Source organism: Heterocephalus glaber, unplaced genomic scaffold (assembly GCF_053883595.1).
Source record: "Heterocephalus glaber isolate CG9 unplaced genomic scaffold, H.glaber_assembly_v1.0 deba00001600, whole genome shotgun sequence".
NCBI lineage: Eukaryota > Metazoa > Chordata > Mammalia > Rodentia > Bathyergidae > Heterocephalus > Heterocephalus glaber.
The window spans coordinates 38011487-38029590 of NW_028258372.1; the positions used below are offsets into that span (position 1 = coordinate 38011487).

The 18104-nt window shown below is 52.2% G+C and overlaps 1 protein-coding gene across 12 annotated transcripts in view; it reads left to right on the forward strand.

Moving 5' to 3' along the window:
- Nav1 (neuron navigator 1) overlaps positions 1 to 18104 on the forward strand; it is a 280922-nt gene that overhangs the window by 149848 nt on the left and 112970 nt on the right. The window lies entirely within an intron of this gene.

An 18104-nucleotide genomic window follows, 5' to 3' on the forward strand; every position in this document is an offset into this window, starting at 1 on the left:
GTGCAGGGTCCCATCCAGGATATTACCTTTAGTAGTCAGGTCTCCCTAGCCTCCTCTAAACTGTGCAGTTTCTCAGACTTCCCTTGTTTTTGATGACGTTGACAGTTTTGAAGAGTCTTAGTCCAATATTTTGCAGACTGTACTTTAATATGAGTTTATCTGACTTTTTCTTATGATTAAACAAGGGTTATGGGTTTGGGGGAGGAAGACAGCAGGAGTAAGGTATCAGTCTCAGGCCAACATCTGACTTCTCATTGTTGATGTTGACCTTGATCATCTGGCTATGGTGTTAGGTTTCTCTGTGCAGACTTGCTTTCTCCCTGTTTCCTTTCCATAGTGTGCTTCTCAGAAGGAGAGAGCTACATGGGAGGAGGGCTCCACTTGCTGGAGGGGGAGTAGCTACATACACCTTCCTCTAGAATTCTATTTTCCCTCCTTCATTCTTCATTCACCCATTCATTCATTTAAGTCCAGTGTTACATTTGATATATTGTTATCCAAAGTTTCTGGTTTGGGTGTTAACGAAGCACTTTCATTTGGCCCCCAGGTCCCTTCAATATATCTAGGGTTTTTTCCCATTTCTTTGCTTTTTTGCTTTATAACAGTCTCCCGGCTTATCTAGCATATTTTCTGCCCCAGTGCACTTAGGAATCAGCCTTTTCTTCAAGCAGTCCTTGTTGCTTTAATGAAAGGAGATATTAGAAACCGAGATCTGGGTGCTAGGTTCCTCATTTCTACTATGGACTCACTGCTTGTAGCCTTCTCAGTGGGCTAAGCTAGGAATATATGTGTGTTTCAACCCATGTGTGTACACATCTCTCTGAGACAATCTCTCTCTTTCTTTCTCTCTCTCTCCCTCTCTGTCTCTCTCTCTCGTTAATACTGATGTCTCCAATTCTAATCTAGTACCTTGTGGTTCATTCTAATCTGTTTTTTTCCTTTATGCAGCTTTAAAAAATTCCAGTTCTTTTGAATCCCAATCTTTCCAGTTGGGAAAAAGGCTAAGAAAACAGCCTCTTAAATCTGAGAAACATTGTAGCAAGCCCTCAAAAGTTTCTTAAATTTAACTGAGTTTAGAGAAACCCAGACCTGCCCAGAACAAATGTGCAGAATTTCCAGATAAATCCATCTACCCCTAGGGCTGTGAGGCAAATTGGCTCTCACTTTCCCCCAGGTGCTGCTCAGTAAGAAGCCACCTGGAATCCTGCCAGGGTGTCTATTACCCCATGTTTGGGTGTTTCTACTCATTTCCTCCTCTATCTGGCTCCCACAACACCTGATACTTCCTAGTGTGAGGCCAGACTCAGACTGTCTGGGACTCTTCAGTGATGGCCCCTGCCTAGTCTCCTTGGCCCAGCAGCCAGAGGTTCTTTTCTGTGCAGTGACAATCAAGGCAAATATATGTCTTGAAGTAGAATCCAAAAAGCTTGAAATGACTCAGATCATTTTACAAGTGAGGAACACAGCCAGTGGTTGTGGAGCCAGAAATACAATAGAACCAAGGCCTCCTGTGGTCTTCAAATCCATTGGGTCTGTAGCCCATCCTCCTGCATGCCCTAGACTAGAATCTTGAGGACTCATGACATGTGCTTAGGGAGCCTCAGCTGCGTGTCTTGAAGTCCTCTGTGAACCAAAGTGTCCCTGAGCACAGGCTTAGTTTGCTTTCTGCAGAATGTCTCTGTAGAGGATACTGAAGACTACAGATCACCAGGACAAGATAGATGTCCTGTGCTCCTAGAGAGGCGGGAGCTCTGTAGGTCCTGAGCGAAAGTGAGGCATTTGTCCTTAGCTCCCCCCATACCTGTATGGGCCCCTCTTCCTAATCCCCAGGACGCTCCCTTGTCTTGTGGAGCTGGTGTCCCTGCCTGCTTGGTGCTTCAGTCCAGTCTAGCCCTACCCCAAGTGCACCACGCTCCAAAATCCTCTCTCACACCTTCCCGGGGTCTCCACCCACGGCCCTTGTTTTTCATTGAGGTGTTTGGAAAAAAAAGTCTAATTAAGCCATAGGACAAGAGGCTTTAGACATTCAGAGTTTTGTCTCCCATTTGGGAGCAAGCCCCTTGCATGTGAGCTGTGCTGGATACTTTGTCTTTAGCCGGTTCCAGGCATTTCCTGACCATGCTTTATGCTGAATTGAAAACCTTGTGATTTTGTTGCAAGGTTGCATTTATCTGCACATGTCTCCTAACCCCTAGCCAATCCATTTGCTTATTTCAGTAGCTTTCCTCTTACTACTTACACGCCACCTTTGCCTCCTGAGGAGCCCTTAAATTGGCTTCTGGGCAGCAACATTTTCTTTTGCTGGAGAATTGCCTAGGCCCTTCCACCTACCTCTCCTGCCAGCCCCAGGCTGTGCCCCTTGCCCCCACCCACATCAGGCAGAACTCACGACAGGAGCCCACTGTGCTGCCACCGCGAAGGGCTCCAGCAGCCCGCGCTTCGTCCCTCAGTTCCATAGCTCCTTTCTGGGGTGGAAGATATTTTTGCAGTTACACATATTTACCCATTAACAGAAATCTTTCTGCTCCTTGCAAGCTTCCTCTTAAATGCTTTCCTTTTTCTCCCTCCAGAAGCCTTTATAAGCATACAGTATTCAGGAAGGTTTCCTCTGCCAGATATCCCGTAACATATAAATTCCAGCTCCCTGGAAGGAGTTAACCACTGAGTCCAAGTGTCTGTCACTGATGGAGTCTGGGCAGCTTGTCCAGGAGGGTTTCCTACATCACCATCCCTGCCAAGAGGCAGCGGTTGGAAGGTAAGATAGACTATGTCCTCTCTTAAATCAACCAGCACTCAACCTCATGTGCATCTATTGTGCATCCAGCCCCCAGCTCATTTTCTGAAGTCTATCTGGAGGTCCCTAGGTTTATAACCACTGGTGACCAAGATACGCTTTCCCACTTACAATAGCAACAATAACAGTGATTGTCATTTGAGTGCCTACTATATGCCTACTTCCCAGGCACTGTACTAGCACCTAACATACTATCTAATTGAGTCTTTCTAATAAGCCTACAAAGTAAATTTAATGACCTTCATTTTATAGGTTAAAAAAATGAGACCTGACCATGGAGACTCTTGGATAAGCTTGCAGAGCTCAGGGTGGAGCCAGGATTCTGATTGGGAGCTTTCTGATCCTGAATTTACTGATGCCACCCCTCACCCCTGTGTATTGGCCCCAGTCCACCCCTGCTCAAATCCTACCCCATTTGTGAGGCGGGCGCTGACGGAGTGAATAAGAGAAAAGCCAGCATCTTCAAAGCTGTCCTTCAGGCAGGGAGAAGTAGGACCCAAAGCCTCTCATTTCCCTTCCCGCCACCTTCAGCCCTGTGAACCCAAACATTCCCAGCTCCGCGGTACGTAACTGAAGAGGAATGACTGGCCACCCATTTCATATCTAACTGCCACATAGCGTGGAAGTGACGGTGCCAATTATCACATGTGTCAGATGGACTGGGTTGTGAGGTTTATTTAAACACTGTAGTCTTTGGCAGCACGCTGGGCCTCGGTGGTTATTCACAGAGCAAGGTGCCGGGCTTCTCATTTAGAGGGAGAAGTGGGGCTGGGGTGTGGCTCAGGAGTAGAGCACTGGCCTAGTTTGCCCCAGGACCTGGTTTGCAACCTCAGCGCCACAAAGCAAATAGCATAAGCCAAAAGCTAAAGGAGGGCTTGGGGAGATGCTGTGGGTGCAGGGGGACAGAGTGGGGCCGTCCTGGGTCTTCGTGTGTGCCTGGCCTTGGTCTGCTCGCTGGTGGGACGAGGAAGCTGGGGGAGGTCAGGGGAAGGTCAAATTAGGAGGGCTGCGAATTCACATAGCTTCTGGTCTCCCACTCCCCTGGGATTAGGGCAGACATCCTGCAGGAGATGGGATGTTTTGAAGAACGTGTTGAGAGAGAGAGTGAGGAAGGGGATCTGGGATTTGAGAAGTGATTGTATTTCCTTGAATAAAGGATTAACTCAGAAAACGTGGGCAGCAGGTCACCAGGTCAGTGCTGAAGCGTAGCCAGCCGTGACATTTACACCTGCCCACTGTTCAAACCCAAAGATCCCTTTCTGGAGGCTGCTCACTCGGAAAGAGGCTTGGATGTCACACGATGATCACCGACACTCGCCCTGATAGAAAATAATTATTCAGGGGATTCTGAGAGCCAATGTAATTAGTCCAATTAATCTCTAGCGATGAATTATTCCATCCGATAATCGTCTTCGGAAGCCAAGGATTCATTAGCGTCTCCGGCTGGCAGCAGGGAGTCAAATGTCCTTTTATCTCTCTTCCCTGCCCCTGACATGATAGAATGAAATTGCCTCTCACGTTGATACATTCTTTCTCCACTAAAAAGGAGGTTGGTTAGGGGAGCAGCAGAGGCTGAGACCCGTGTTACGAGACTCGGCGTCCGGTGCACCCTCGGGCCTGACCTCATGTTTAAGGGCCTCTGTTGATCCTAAAGACACATGGGGAGAATTGAGTGTGAATTTTCTGGTCAATTAGATTAACCAGGCACCTTCATGGGCTTCTGAGAGGCAGTTAATCTCAACATCCTCGCTGAAAGAATGTACCTTCTGTGCTGAGGCGTTCTCAAGAAATTCTGAGGCCAAAGTCCTCCTTTTTGTAGGAACTATTTATAGAATTTAGTCATCTTGAAGGCACCAACAGAAAGGGTGATGAGTAGAAACAAAGAAGGGTGCGTTGCCTGTTGAATTCACTTTTCTCATCATAATTCAGCCTGCCAGGTGCGGTGATGCAGACCGGTGATTCCAGCCCTCAGGGAGGCTGAGGCAGGAGGGCAACTCCTCCAAGCCCAGACTGGGCAACTTAGCAACTTGGTGAGACCCTGTCTCGAAGTAAAACATTAAAAGGGCTGGGGATGTAACTCAGTGTAAGAGCCCTGGGTTCAGCCCCCAGTACAGCAAAACAAATAAGTAAATATAAATTAAATAAAATCAACCCTAAATTTGGAGAGAAGCATGAGCAGTCCTGGGAATTCTGGGAAGCAGTGGTCTCTGAGAAAATGGGCTGAAGGTTCTGTACCCCGATGTGGATCCAAGGGCAGTGCCAGGCTCCAGATCATGGCTCTTTATTTTTCTGATTGCAGACCCATCTACCAAGAAGGGAGAACATTACATGTGTGCACAGGACTGTGCATCTCATTTCAGGGAACCTCTTCTCCCGCTGTACTTGCCCCAATGAGTCTAAATATCAGTTCATGGGCCCTGGCCTCGGCAGCTTCAGTTCTGCAGGACAAAGAGCTAGGAGGGCGATGTCAATGTCAGTTGCCCTGCGTGGTACTGAGGAGCCGGTGTGTGCTGGAGCTTTTTGATGTTTGGGACCAGGTAGTCCTTTGCTGTCCTGTACTCTGCAGGTGTTGAGTGCTATTACTTGCGAGATGCCAGTGGCACCCCGTCAATCAAAAATGTCTCCGGACATTGCCACACGTCCCCTGGTGCGAGAAGAGCCCAGACTTCTTTTCCCTGTTGAGAACCCCTGTCCGAGAGGTGAGAGGCGCGGCAGCACGCCCAGCTCCAGCCGAGGGCGACTAATGCTGGGTGACAGGATCAGAGAAGGCCCCTGGGGAGAAGTGTGAGCAAGCAGCTGTTTGGTTTCGCTTGTTCTGTTTTTAACCCGGTGTCTCACACGGTGCTTGGCACCCAGAAGGGGTGCAGCGTGTGCTCACTGCATGGATGAACAAATGGAGGAGTGAATGAGGAAGGCGCAGAAGGAGGGAGCGAGACGAGGCATTCGGGTTAAAGGCAGCGCAGGCGCAAGCGCAGGTGTCTCCAGGGGAGGCAGGCAGCCCATCCCCTGGCTTGTGGATGAGGAGCAGGAGGTGCCCGTGTGGCTGGCTCAGGAAGCTGTTGTGAAACTTCCTCTGTGCAGACCCCAAAGAAAAGAAGCAGGTGGGCGGGCTGTAAATACACTCGTGCTGAGGGAAAGGAGAAGGCGTGGCTTATGCAGGAGAGCCTCCCACTGATGGATCAACACATGCATCCTGGTCAGCCTGGCTGCGGCCTTGGAATGTGTCTCAACACAGCCTCTACAGGTGCGGCGCCAGATGCAACTTGTTGACCGCTCTGGCTGAGGCCCATGGCCCTGATGTCAGAATTGGGGAATTTCATTATGCTTAAAGCTAGCTCACAGCCTGTTTCAGTCAGACTTTGGGTGTTGCTCCCATTTATGGGCCAAACGTCCCTTCCCTCTACCTGCCCCATTCCTTCTTGGCTGTTCAGCTGCTGGGAGGCTGAGTCTTTCTCCCCGCTGTCCCACTCATTCATTCATTCATCATTCATTCACACACTTGTTCATTCACAAACATCTAATGGGCCCGCACTGTCTCACTGAGATACCTCTGTGGGCACTGATAGGTTGCTCACCAGTGTGGTTGCAGAGCAGCGGGAAGATGACGCCGTGACAACGTAAGGAGTGCTGAGTCGTGGGAAGTGGAGGGACTGTGGTGGCCCAGAGGAGTGTCACCTAAGAGCTCAGTGGGGCTCCTTAGGACCTTTTTAGGGAAAGAGCTACTGAAAACTGGGCACTAGAGCAGAGTAACAGATTGCTTAAATTGATAAGTCTGGGGTAGTGAGTTTTATTGCAGTTCTGTGGATGTGTGTTAAAGAGCTGAATGTCCAGTAAAATATATATGTCTGCCTGCCCAGGGAAAATCACCACAGCTCCCTGGTAAAAGGAGTTTGTAATGGCCTAGAAAATACAGGAAAATCTTTAGAGTGAGCTCCTCATCTCCATTAAAAGCGTTTATGGTGTTTGGGGATCCATTTCCCTCTGATTTGTGTCTGACAAGGGAGCACAGAGGCTGAGATGTCAGGGAGGAAGACAGCTCACGAGTGTGACCAGACAGCGTGGGGGGCTCCCTGGTAACCCGGAGTGGGGCTGTCTCTGAGTCTCCCTGCAGTAGGGCTGGAGACAGAGCCCTGGGTTAGGCACCTGCAGAAGAGGACTAAAGGAAAACACTGGTGGGCACTTTGTGGAGTCAGTCCGGTCGTGCAGAGTCAGGAGAAACCGTTGGACAGTAGCCTGGTGTCTGAGAGGCAGAAAGCAAGGTGTGGGACAACAGGTCAGGCGACTGGGGTGCAAGGGTGGCACAAAAGTTTCCTGATGGAGGTGAGCTGGAAAGATGGGGTGGAAAGGTGTGGCAGTGCAGGAGAGGAGGCTATCAGGTGGCAAAGGGGGACAGGAGGTTGCCTCTCTGCCCATCTGTTGCCCTAAGAGGCCCATGGGGCAGAACAAGCATGGCAGGGAACGGGGTGGAGGGAGGTACCACCTGACTGTGTGCCAGAGCCGAGTTTGCTGAGCAGAACTGCATGCACTGAGGACCTGCTGCATCCTAGGCTCTGTGCCAGGTGCCAGGCATGCAGAGATGGATGGCATATGGCCTCTGCCCCGGAGGCAGACAGCCATGCAAAGAGGCGTGGGCAACAAAGTGATACCCAGGTTCGAGCCTCCAGTAGGACACTGAGAAAGGAGTAGTGATTTCCACTGAGACCCTGGCCTGCATCCCCAGGGGGCGAGGTTGCTTGCTGTCTGACACTCAAGCCACACATCCTGGGCACTACTGGTGTCGGTGGGGGGGCCTTTGAGGGCCGTGGTGTCCAGTGGGTGAGGCGAGAGCCGTGGCTCCAGGCAGTGTCACACAAAGGCAGATGCTCTGGGGCCGCAGGGGAAGTGGTCTCTGGGGCGAGGGAAGGAAGGCTCTGGGCGGAGATGTGACTTGAACTGGGTACTAGGGGTGGGAGAGTCCCCACAGGAAAGGCCCTTTGGATGGAGCCTCAGAAAGAATGGGGCCAGCAAAGAGGCACTAATGGGAGGCAGCAAAGACCAGCCTGAATGGGTAGTGGGAAGATGAAGGGAAATAAAGGAGAGATCAGGCCAACAAACTAGTGTAGAGCGCCATGAGCCCCAGGGCAAGGACCCGAGTGTCCAAGGAGAGATGCTGAAATCTCGTTGCGGAGGCCCAGGCTGGATGGATAGGGATGTTCTTAGCCTCCTTAGGTGAGGGCAGAGGGCCGGAGAGGGGCCTCTCTGAAGCTACCTGAGCCGTTCCCCAGCCTCCAGCCATGGCTTGGCACCCATAGAAAGACCTCTCCTCCCACTGCAGCCCCCCAGCTTGGCTTCCCAGTGGGGGAGGGGACACGCAGACATCAGTTCAACCCAGACAGCTCTCGCCTGTCCCCAGGAGCGAAGCCTTGGCCCACTGTTCCCATGGCAACCGCCTGTCAGTGCCTAGGATTGGAGGGTGCAGAGCACAGAGAGAGGGAGCAGGCCCCTCTGTCATCAGTGGGGACTCCCTCAGTGGGGGTGTAGGGAAAGTAAGAGCAACAACCAGAAGACCTCAAGGGCCAGGGGCTCCCTTTGTTCTTTGAAGGACAAAATGAACTGCTTGCTCCCTGGAGACACAACTAGACCCAGGCTGCTGATTCCCCATCTCTTCTCCCATTCCGCCTTCTGGGCCTGGGGTGCTCCCTTTGTGTCCTACTCATTAAAGATAGATGACCCTAGGGAGGGCAGGCCAGGGGTCACCAGCTGCTGGGGTTTCTTGCCCCAAGATGAGCTGAGGATCATCTGCAGGGACAACTCGGCCAGGACCACCAGCCCTGGCAAGGGGGGTGGCTGGAAGCTGGCCCTGAGGGTGATCAGCAGCACATCCCTAAGACGAGGCACATCCTACTGACAGATTAGAAGTGAGTCTGTAGAGCCGTAGATAGCCAGGAGTCTGTGTTCTCCAGCTCTGGGCTCTGTCGGATGGCTTCTTCGTTGAAAATGAGAGACGGATGAGTGAGGTGAGCCTCCATAGTGGCCCATGGCTGTGAGCACTGCAGGTGGAGTCAGAGGCTGCATTCTGACCCCAGCCTTGCTGCCTCGAGGCTGCAGCCACAAACAGATTGCTCAGTCAGCCTCTGCAACTGCAAGACAGACTCACACGGCACCTGCTTCACAGCGTTATCGCAGGGGTTAAATGACGTGGAGAGTGTGACAAGGCCGGGAGCAGGGTAGGCATTTAATAGTGCTAGTTTGCTCCCAAGGTAAACGGAGACATCCGGTAAATTCTGCCAGAGGGGGTTGTGTATTTCCAAGAGTCAAGCTCAGCCAGGCCCTGAGCACCAGCCTTCTCTCATCCTCCCTCTTCCCTGGGGCACTTTCAGACTTCCGAGCTCTAAGCTGATCCTGGGGCCAGCCTTGTCCATGTTCAGTTTCTTGCCCCAACCTGGAGGGGTTCAGGGAGAAGATCCACAGCACCCAGCATCTGGTGGCTTTTCTCTGCCCCTCTGTACTGAGCTGAGCTCTTCCCTGAGCCCCAGCACAGCTGGCCAGCCAGGGACAAGCAGATTTGGGTAGTGGGGTGGGGCTCCTGACTGGAAGGATGTGTTGTTGCCGAAACTGACTTATGGATTTGCATCTTGGCAAACCTGAACCATCTCAAGGTGCTTAGAGACTGCAGCCACTGTAGGTGCATGCAGGCCCTGGAGGCCTGGATGAGGGATGGGAGAAGGTCTAGGTGCCCCCTAGGCCCCTGCTCCCCATTGGTTCCTCCTGGCCCTTTAGGGCCTCGCTTTGATGGGGTCTAAAGACTCCCCAGGGTAGCCCCCACTCCTGTCCCCTCCTGCCCCGGACCAGGACAGGAGCTCAGCTGCCCCTCTGGTTCTGGAGAAGAACGCAGGGGACAGCTGCTCCTGCTCACTGCCTTCTCACTCCCTTCTCTGCTGTCCCTCAACTCTCAGCAGAGCAGGAATGACGTCGATGCTTTCCCGAAGGAGAAACTGAGGCCCAGACGATGCTGGGACTGGGACCCAGGAGTCCTGGCTTCCTGCCTGCTGCAGGAGCTCTGAAGGTGCTTGGCTTCCAGATGTGGGAAGCCCTGGGCTCCTCCGGGGAGAGGCCAGCTGGTGGGGCAGGGCAGGGGCAGGAGGTGGGAGAGGGAGGCCACACTACCATTACCCAGTTCGGGTGGTGTCCTGAGCTCTGCTTCAGCAGCACTGGTTCCCAGGTTCCTGCGAGGGAACTGGACAGAGAGGATCGTCCTGAATGACCTGAGTAGGCGGCCAAGCAGCCATCGGTCTTGGCAAAGCCTGCCTGCCAGAGCCTCGAGGAAGGTCCTTCTGAGGCCAGGAGCCAGGCAGGTTCCAGAGCTGGGACAGAGCCCAGTGGGGAGAAAGGGCCCCCTTGAGGAAGTGCTGGACAGAGCTGTGACTGCCAGCAAGGCCTGGTCTGGCCCGAGGCCCGCTACTCCCCTGTCTCCTGGCTGCTCTGACTCTCATTCATTCCACAGACCAGAGGACCAGCCTCTTCCTGTGATCCTCCAGGAGTACGGTTCCAGCTTGTCAGTCAAGAGCGGCCTCCTACTGTCCAGTACAATGTCTTTGTTGTTATTTATAATTTGTTTTGGGATAAGCACAGACTTTAGAGTTAGACTGGGATTCAGATTCCTGCTATACCATTTACAAAGCTGTGTGACCTTAGGAAGTTAACCAGCCTCTCAGAGCAGAACATCTGTGACACTGGGTGATTATACTTACCCCTCAGGGGTGGGTCATTGTGTCCAAGGACAGAATGTCTGTCAGTGTTGAGTTCTGTGCTCAGCATGTGAACACACTCAGGAAACTGTCTCCTGTCCTTTCTCTTCCCTTCCTGTCTCTGAGAACATTGTCCGCTGCAGCAAATCTTACTAAGTTTCACTGTAGGCCTTCTCTGCCTTCCCAGTCAGGCGTCTTCCCTAAAGCCAGCCCAGCTCTGTGCTTTACTTCACACAGGGTCCTTGGTGTGTGGAGGGGTCCTGGGCTTTTGTCTAAGCCCGTCTTTTTGGGGGGTAGTGGGACAACCCCGGAGATGGGGACGTGTTGGTGGCAGATGGGCTGGGACCCAGGGTCCCCAGTGGTGAGCCACAGAGTAGGGTGTTGGGGACACAGAAGACTCTTCCAGATGTGGGAGCCTCCAGGCTGGTGAACGTCCACTCCGATGTCTGAGCAGATGCTCTTTGGGCGGAACCAGGCTGGACAGCCTGAGGTGTAAACCGCCTCCTGAGGCGAGGGGCACCCCTTCCTGGGCAGCCTGTGTGACCAACTGGTACTCCAGAGTCCCCCAGAACCCCTAAAGCCCAACCCACCTCCTCCATCCCGGCCTGGCTCACAGATCCTCAGACTGCATTGACCAGGTGGCTGCACCTGTGGGTTCTGGGAAAGCAGCTGACTTCAGGGCTTTGGTTCCATGCTCCAGGCGGGGCCCTGGGCAGGGAGTGAGTGTGGGCAGTGGGGTGGCCCGGAATAGCAGAGGCAGCTGCCACCGAAGCCCGCCCCCTCCTGGCTGCTGCTCTGAACTTCCGCCCTGACCCCAGTTGTGCCCTCTGCCCACTCCGGGCCTCGGTGACGGGTCCCCAGAAACCTGCAGTGGGCCCCTGTAAAACAGGCTAACATCACCGCAGATGAGGCCTCTGCAAGAGGCCAGTGACACACAACTGACCAACCTGTGGGGCTCCAGCTGCTGCTGGCTAGTAGAGCTCCCCAATGTCCTCTGCCTGTGCTGTGTGGTCACCAGCTGACAGGATGAAGGGGCTTTTGTGCACCTAAAGTGTGACCAGTGCAACTGAAATTTTTTTCACATTCAGTCCTTTTGTGTACAGGCATTGAACCCAGGGTCTTCCCACTGACCTACATCCTCGGACCTTTTTTGTTTTTCTGAGACAAGCACTCCCTAAATTACCCAAGTTGAACTCAAACTTGTGATTCTCCTGTCTCAGCCTCCCAGAGATGAATTTTTTATTTTATTTTAATTCATTTAAATATGAAAGATGCTCAGCATCATTAGTCATTAGGAAAATGCAAACTAAATCTGTAATGAGATGTTATTTCACACCCACTAAGATGGCTATAATAAAAAAGACATGATAACATGTTTTGGTGAGGATGTGGAGAAATCGACTTTCATCTGCTGCTGGTATGGATGAGAAATGGTGGAGCCGCTTTGGAAAACAATCTGGCAGTTCCTCAAAATGTTAAACATGAGTTACCGTATGACCCAGTATTATACTGCCAGGCATATATCCAAGAGCAATAAAAACATGTCCATATGAAAACTTGTACATGGATTTTCACAGTAGCACTGTTCATATTAGGCAAAAAGTGGAAATGAACCCAATAATGAATGGATCAGCAAAATGTGGCCTGTCCATGTAATGGAATATTATTCAGCCACAAAAAGGAATGAAGTACTGGTAGGCAGTACAACATGGAGGAACCTTGAGCACATAGTGCAGACTGAGAGGAGCCAGTCCCAAAAAGCCACATACTGCGTGGCTCCATTTATATGAAATGTCCAAAATAGGCAAATTTGCAGAGAGAGGAAGTAGATTGGTGGTTGCCAGGGGCTGGAGCAAGAGGAACCCAAGGAGTGACTGCTAAGGGGAATAGGGTTTCTTTGGGGAATGATAAAAAAATTCTAGAATTGGAGAGCAGTGACAGTTTCACACCTTTGCCAATTACTAGACGCCATTGAATTGTATCCTTGGAAAGGGTGACTTGCTTGGATGGTGTGTGAGTTTATGTCTGTATTTATCTGTCACCGGTGCTGGCTCCGCACTGGGCAGGGCAGCTCTGGAGTCAGACGCTGCTGGCTCATGTTTGGGCTTTGCCGTTTGCTACTTCGCTGCCTTCAGCGGAGCACTTGGCCTCCCTGGTTCCGTCTTCTCAGCTGTAAACCTGGAGCAGCTCAGGTCCTGTGAAGACGGACGGGACTCCTATCTCCAAAGCTCCCAGCATACTGCCGGGCACACAGCAGGGCCAATGCTAATGTCACCGGTTTCACAATTGTCCCCCAGGGCCTCTTCCAATTGTCATCCACACCTGGGCCCCGCCTGCCCTGCTGCTCCCCACTCCTCCTGCAGATGGATCTCTGCTGTGTAAAGTGTTGCTATAACAACCGATCCCAGCTCCCAGTGGCCGCGCCCGCCGGATTGGAGCAGGGTGGCACTGGAAGGGCCGGGTGGCAGCACAATGGAAAACATTTCCCGGAAACCGTGGGGTTCACCAGGCATCAGTCTGTGCCTGTGTGCCCCTGTGCGTGGCTGAGACTCGGAGACCTGCCTGCAAACAGCCTCTCTAACTGAGGGGAGACCGAATGTGCTGAGAATCCTCTCTGATCCCGTAACCGATGTGCAGAGAGAAACAGTTTAGGGAGACATTTCTCCTGAAGTAAGACAGAATTTGCAAACTAGCACTCCTTCCAAACAGAGCCCTCGGCATTGACCACACTGACTGTCCCTGACCTAACAGGTTCCTCCCTAGCGCGATATTGCTGGAAGACACAAAGAGCCGAGAGGCAGCTTTTTCTGAACTTTGAGATCTCGCCCCAGGGTCTCTGCCAAGTCTGTGTAGGTCACAGGGCTGGGCAGGCTGCACGGCCCTCAGTGGGGCTCTGTCCTCACGGATCCCCTCTGCCTCGATTGCTGCCCTCGGCTCACTCACGACAGAGACTGCACTCTCCCCCAAAACCCCAAAGGTGAGCCCTCCAAGCCCCAATCTGAACTCCCTCCGCCTCCAGGGCGTTGGAGCAGCAGGGCCAGCTGGAGTCCTTCTGAGGCTTTGGCCCCAGACCTCAGCTTGCCACCTGCAGCCTGTCACAGGTCCCCGGAGCCCCTCCCGCCCTCGTGTGGAAGCAAAGCCCTGCTCCCAAGCTTTCCCCAGGCACGGGGCAGGCTCCCCATTGTAGAGGGTGCAAATTCTACGGTATTCTCCAAAGAGATAAATCCGAGACTGGGGTCTGGGGGACGGGTATCGGCCCTAGGAGTGCAGAGCCTGGGAGGAAAGGAGTTAGGCTGATCAGAAGGCCCTGGAAAGAGGCCTTTGGTCCACTTCTTCCCAGCCTGAGAGCCACAGCTGCCCATTTTGCAGCACTGCGGCAGCGCGAGGCCACAGGCGGCTGAGGACCTGGGGCACCCCCTTGTGGCCCTTCTCAGCAACAAGCCCCAGAGATCCTGCAGAGACCGCGGAGGCTGGAGTCCCGTGCCCTCAAGACTGAAGAGATGGCAGTGGGCTTTGCTGGAGGACACAAACGGCCTCATGTCAACACACTAGACTTGGTCTGGAGGCTGGGAAACTTTGCCCGGCTGCTTGGCATTGAGAGTATCTGCCTCTCTGCATTACAGAGTTGTACAGTGCATCTCTATGAGGTTTCTATTGTGAATGGTAGTTTGGCCTAGAAAAGTGCCATACACTTCTGCTGCAGAGGAAGGGGTTGGAGAGCTGTAAACGTTTTCCTAAGAAGAACTTCAGGTTAGAAGCCAAACACACGTTTCACAATGGCTCTGCAGTTTGAACTGAAGTTTTCACTCCAACATTTTCTCTGGGGTATTCTCTTCCATAGAAGTCAATGGAGCTGGGGATTTAGCTCAGTGGTTCCAGCGCCTGCCTTGTAAGCGCAAGGTCCAGAGTTCAATCCCCGGTACTAAAATAAGGAAGATAGGGTGGAACTATTAAAAAAAAAAGTCAATGAAGTGGATGACAAAGTGCAGTTACTTCTCAGAGACAGCAGCTAGAAGTGCCATTGTGTGGAAATCAACTCCATTCCAGGATGGAAGTGAAACAGTAATCATTCCAGTATCTAGCTCCCTGCATTACAGATTTCTGCAGTGCATCTCTATAAGAATTTCTCTGGCCCCAATTTGCTTGCAGTTCCTGGGTTTCCTCTCCTTGTGTCACACGTCCACATGATCAATGTGTTTCTCTGTAGTCCGGGCTCATTCTGCATCTGAGCTCCACACAGAAAAAAGCAGGAAGGCAGCTGGCCGCAGGGTTCCTACCCAGCCCTCTTGCTGATTGGGGGAGTTGGGATTCTCCTGGGCTAGGATAAGATCTCTGGGAGCTTCTCTTGGGAGCAGGGGCTCGGCAGCTATAAGCTTGAATTTGCTGTACTGCAGGGTTCAGTGATGGCTGCCACTGACAATATTGTAACTGAAGTGGGGGCATGTGTGGAATGACAGGATTAGTAACAGAATAAATAGTCCCCCGCCTACACTGCCATGGAAATGGGGAGCTTCCGGCATGGAAGCTCATCCACCCCCAGTTCCTCCGAGGGCCTCTGGGGTCCAGTTGCCTGTCGCTTTCCAGCACGGTGCCAGCCATGCTGCAGGCCTGAGCCTGTGGAGACTTCTCAGATGGGCAGACACCACCTCCAAGTCACTGATGGCAGAACTCACAGAGTCTGCCAAGTCCAAGTCTGTGTGGAGGGCAGAGGCCTGGGATTTGTCCTGGATCCGAGTACATGGAGGGGACACTCTTGCTAGCTGAAGTTTGAAGGTTTATGTCCTCAAGTGGAGGAGCGGGATAAAGATGATTCAGCTTCCCAAAGTATGTGAGTCACTGTAAACACAAGGAGATCATCAACAAATACTGGCAGTGATGTGTTCAGACTCCCAAGTACCTTTTGCAGTTGCACTAAGTATTAGTGGGAGTAAATGGCCTACTGGCTGTGGCTATGGCTGGAAAGTGTGTGTGTGTGTGTGTGTGTGTGTGTGTGCGCGCTCGCACTTGCACACTTTTTTGAGACAAGATCTCGCTATAGAGCCCAGACTGGCATTAAACTTTCGATCTTCCTGCCTCAGCCTATGGAGGGCTGGAACTACAGGTGTGTGCCACCACACCTGGCTCTGGGTGGAAATCTTTTTGTTAGATATTTGTGCTTGGGATGGCTTTTACTAAAATGATATTTGACCTGTGTACAATGAACCTAAACTGTGACAGTACAACAAATTTCAGAACTTAAAGAACATCTGGACTCTGCTTGGGGATCAAATAGGATCAGAAAAACAACCTTTGTCCTCTTGGAAGTTGTTGAAAATGGCGGAGGGGATATTGGGGGAGTAGAGAGTGAAAATTGGGTTTATTATATTTTTTCTTTTTGAGACAGGCGTCTTACTCTGTAGCCTAGGCTAGTCTCGAGCCTCCTGCGTGCTGTGATTATAGAAGAGTGCCACCACACCCAGGGAGAGAAGAGCTTGATCTTTCCTGTTTCCATGTCATTTAACCTGGCCTGGATTCTGAGCGGACCCAGTCCCAGACTGTCCCCCGGGTTAATTCACCTCTGAATTAACCGGATGTGTCCTCTGGGGATGCGTCTCAGTGGGTCTCAAACCCAGCCCACAGCAGTGCTGGAAAGGACCCTGGGCCAAGAGTCACACCTCCCCCGGCCCTCCCAGTGGGTCCCCTCTCTGGGCGGAGGGACAGGCTGTTTCCCCATCCGTAACAGGACGGCGGCGGCAGGGCTTTCATGCTCTGAAATGCCCTGACTTGGGAATATCCTTCTCTCCGCTCACTTCCTCTCCTGCTGCTGGTTCCCACCCAGCCCTGATCCCAGCACCAGCCGATCCAGCAGTCAGTCAGATGCAGATGCAGCCTCGGTGGCCCCTGCTCTGGGCTAAACCACTCACATGGGTTCTGAAACATTGATGGAAGTAATTAAGATTCCACAGGCAGTTACTGCAGTTTACTTAACTGTCAGCTGATAATTAAAACTTTACAGAATGTGAGGAAACCTGACTGCTGAGTGATGGATCCCCTTGAGGCTCCTCCTCCTCGAACTTCCCTGAGTCTGCCGGGGTTCAGGGTCAGCCCGTCTGGGAAAAGGCAGTGCAGGACCTGAAATGCATGCCCTGCTCACCTGAGACCTGTGTTCTTGTCACTGCACTGCTGGTCACTTTTGTCCCTGCATCTCAGACTCTGGGTTGGCAAGTTCTTAACGCACAAGATGTCCTCTGTGCGGACATCAGACCCCCTTGTCACCCTCCCAGAGCTCCTGGGCACTCCCTTCTCTGGAGTAGTCACCTCTCCTCCTCTGGCATCTCTTAATCACTTTTCTGTGTTGCAATATGAGACGTGTCCACCCAAATCGCCCCATGCCTGTCTGCAAAATTGCAGAACTTGCTGGGTGCTTCCATAAACTGCTGGCTGGGCCACACATAGGCAGGTATGTCTGAGGGGTGTACACACATCTCAAGATGCTGTATTGCAGTGGGGAGAAGAAGAAAATCGGAGCTGAGCATGGCGAATCAAATAACACAGAGCCAGGCACAGTGGCACAAACCTGTAAACCCAGAATTTAGGTAGGGAGGAGGATTGAAATTCAAGTCCCACCTGGGCAACTTGGTTAGAACTTGTCTCAAGAAAAGAGGGTCCAGGGCTGGGGACTTAGCTCAGTGGTTCCGGCACCTGCCCCGAAAGCGCAAGGTCCCGAGTTCAATCCCCGGTACCAGAAAAAAAAAAGTGTCCAGATGGGGATGTAATTTGGTGAAAGAACACTCCTGCTGTCAGTCCCCACTGCGATAGATAGATAGATACATAGATAGAGTGAAGAATATGCCTAGTGTCTTGCCTCACACATGTAAACATTCCATAGCATCTGTGTGCACATGCGCCTGCGAATCAAGTATATTTGATCATTAGTTCTTAGCCCTAAGCCTCTTGCCATGGATGGTATGCTCTGTGGTCTTGAATAAGAGCCAAAAGTTTGTAGAAGTAAATGCCACCCTACCCTGTAGATGCCTTAGTGCATGCTGGGTGGATGCTACTGGTTGTGGTGATGGTGAGCTGGTTTGGGGGAGACTTTTGCATCACTTCTGAGCCTGAGGGGCACACACATCTTCCCTGGTTGTTCCATTTGCAGGGAAAGGCTTGGAGCGGCAGCCCAGGATAACATTATGAGCATCTCTCCACCCCACAGACCACAGTGTCACCCTCGGGCTGACAGCAGCTCTGCCTGGCCTCCCTCCAACCCTGCTTCACACACACTCCACTCTCACTGCCAGACCCTGTTCTGCAGGAGCAGCCCTCACAGTAGGGACGGGAGGTGTCTGGCCTGGTGTGCGCTGGAGGAGGAAGATGTGCTCAGCTGGCCGAGGCCTAGACAGGACCTCAGCATTTGCACACAGGTGCCGGAGGCTAGGAGCACCCTGCACACTTCCCCCATTGGAGGACACCAGGGAGGAGGTGGGAGACACTCGGAGGCATCTCGACTTAGTGATAAACCAAATCATGGCATTTTAGTTATTGTCACCATCACCACAGAGTGGTGTGCACCTCAGACACCTTCACCCATCCCTGAGCTTCACCCT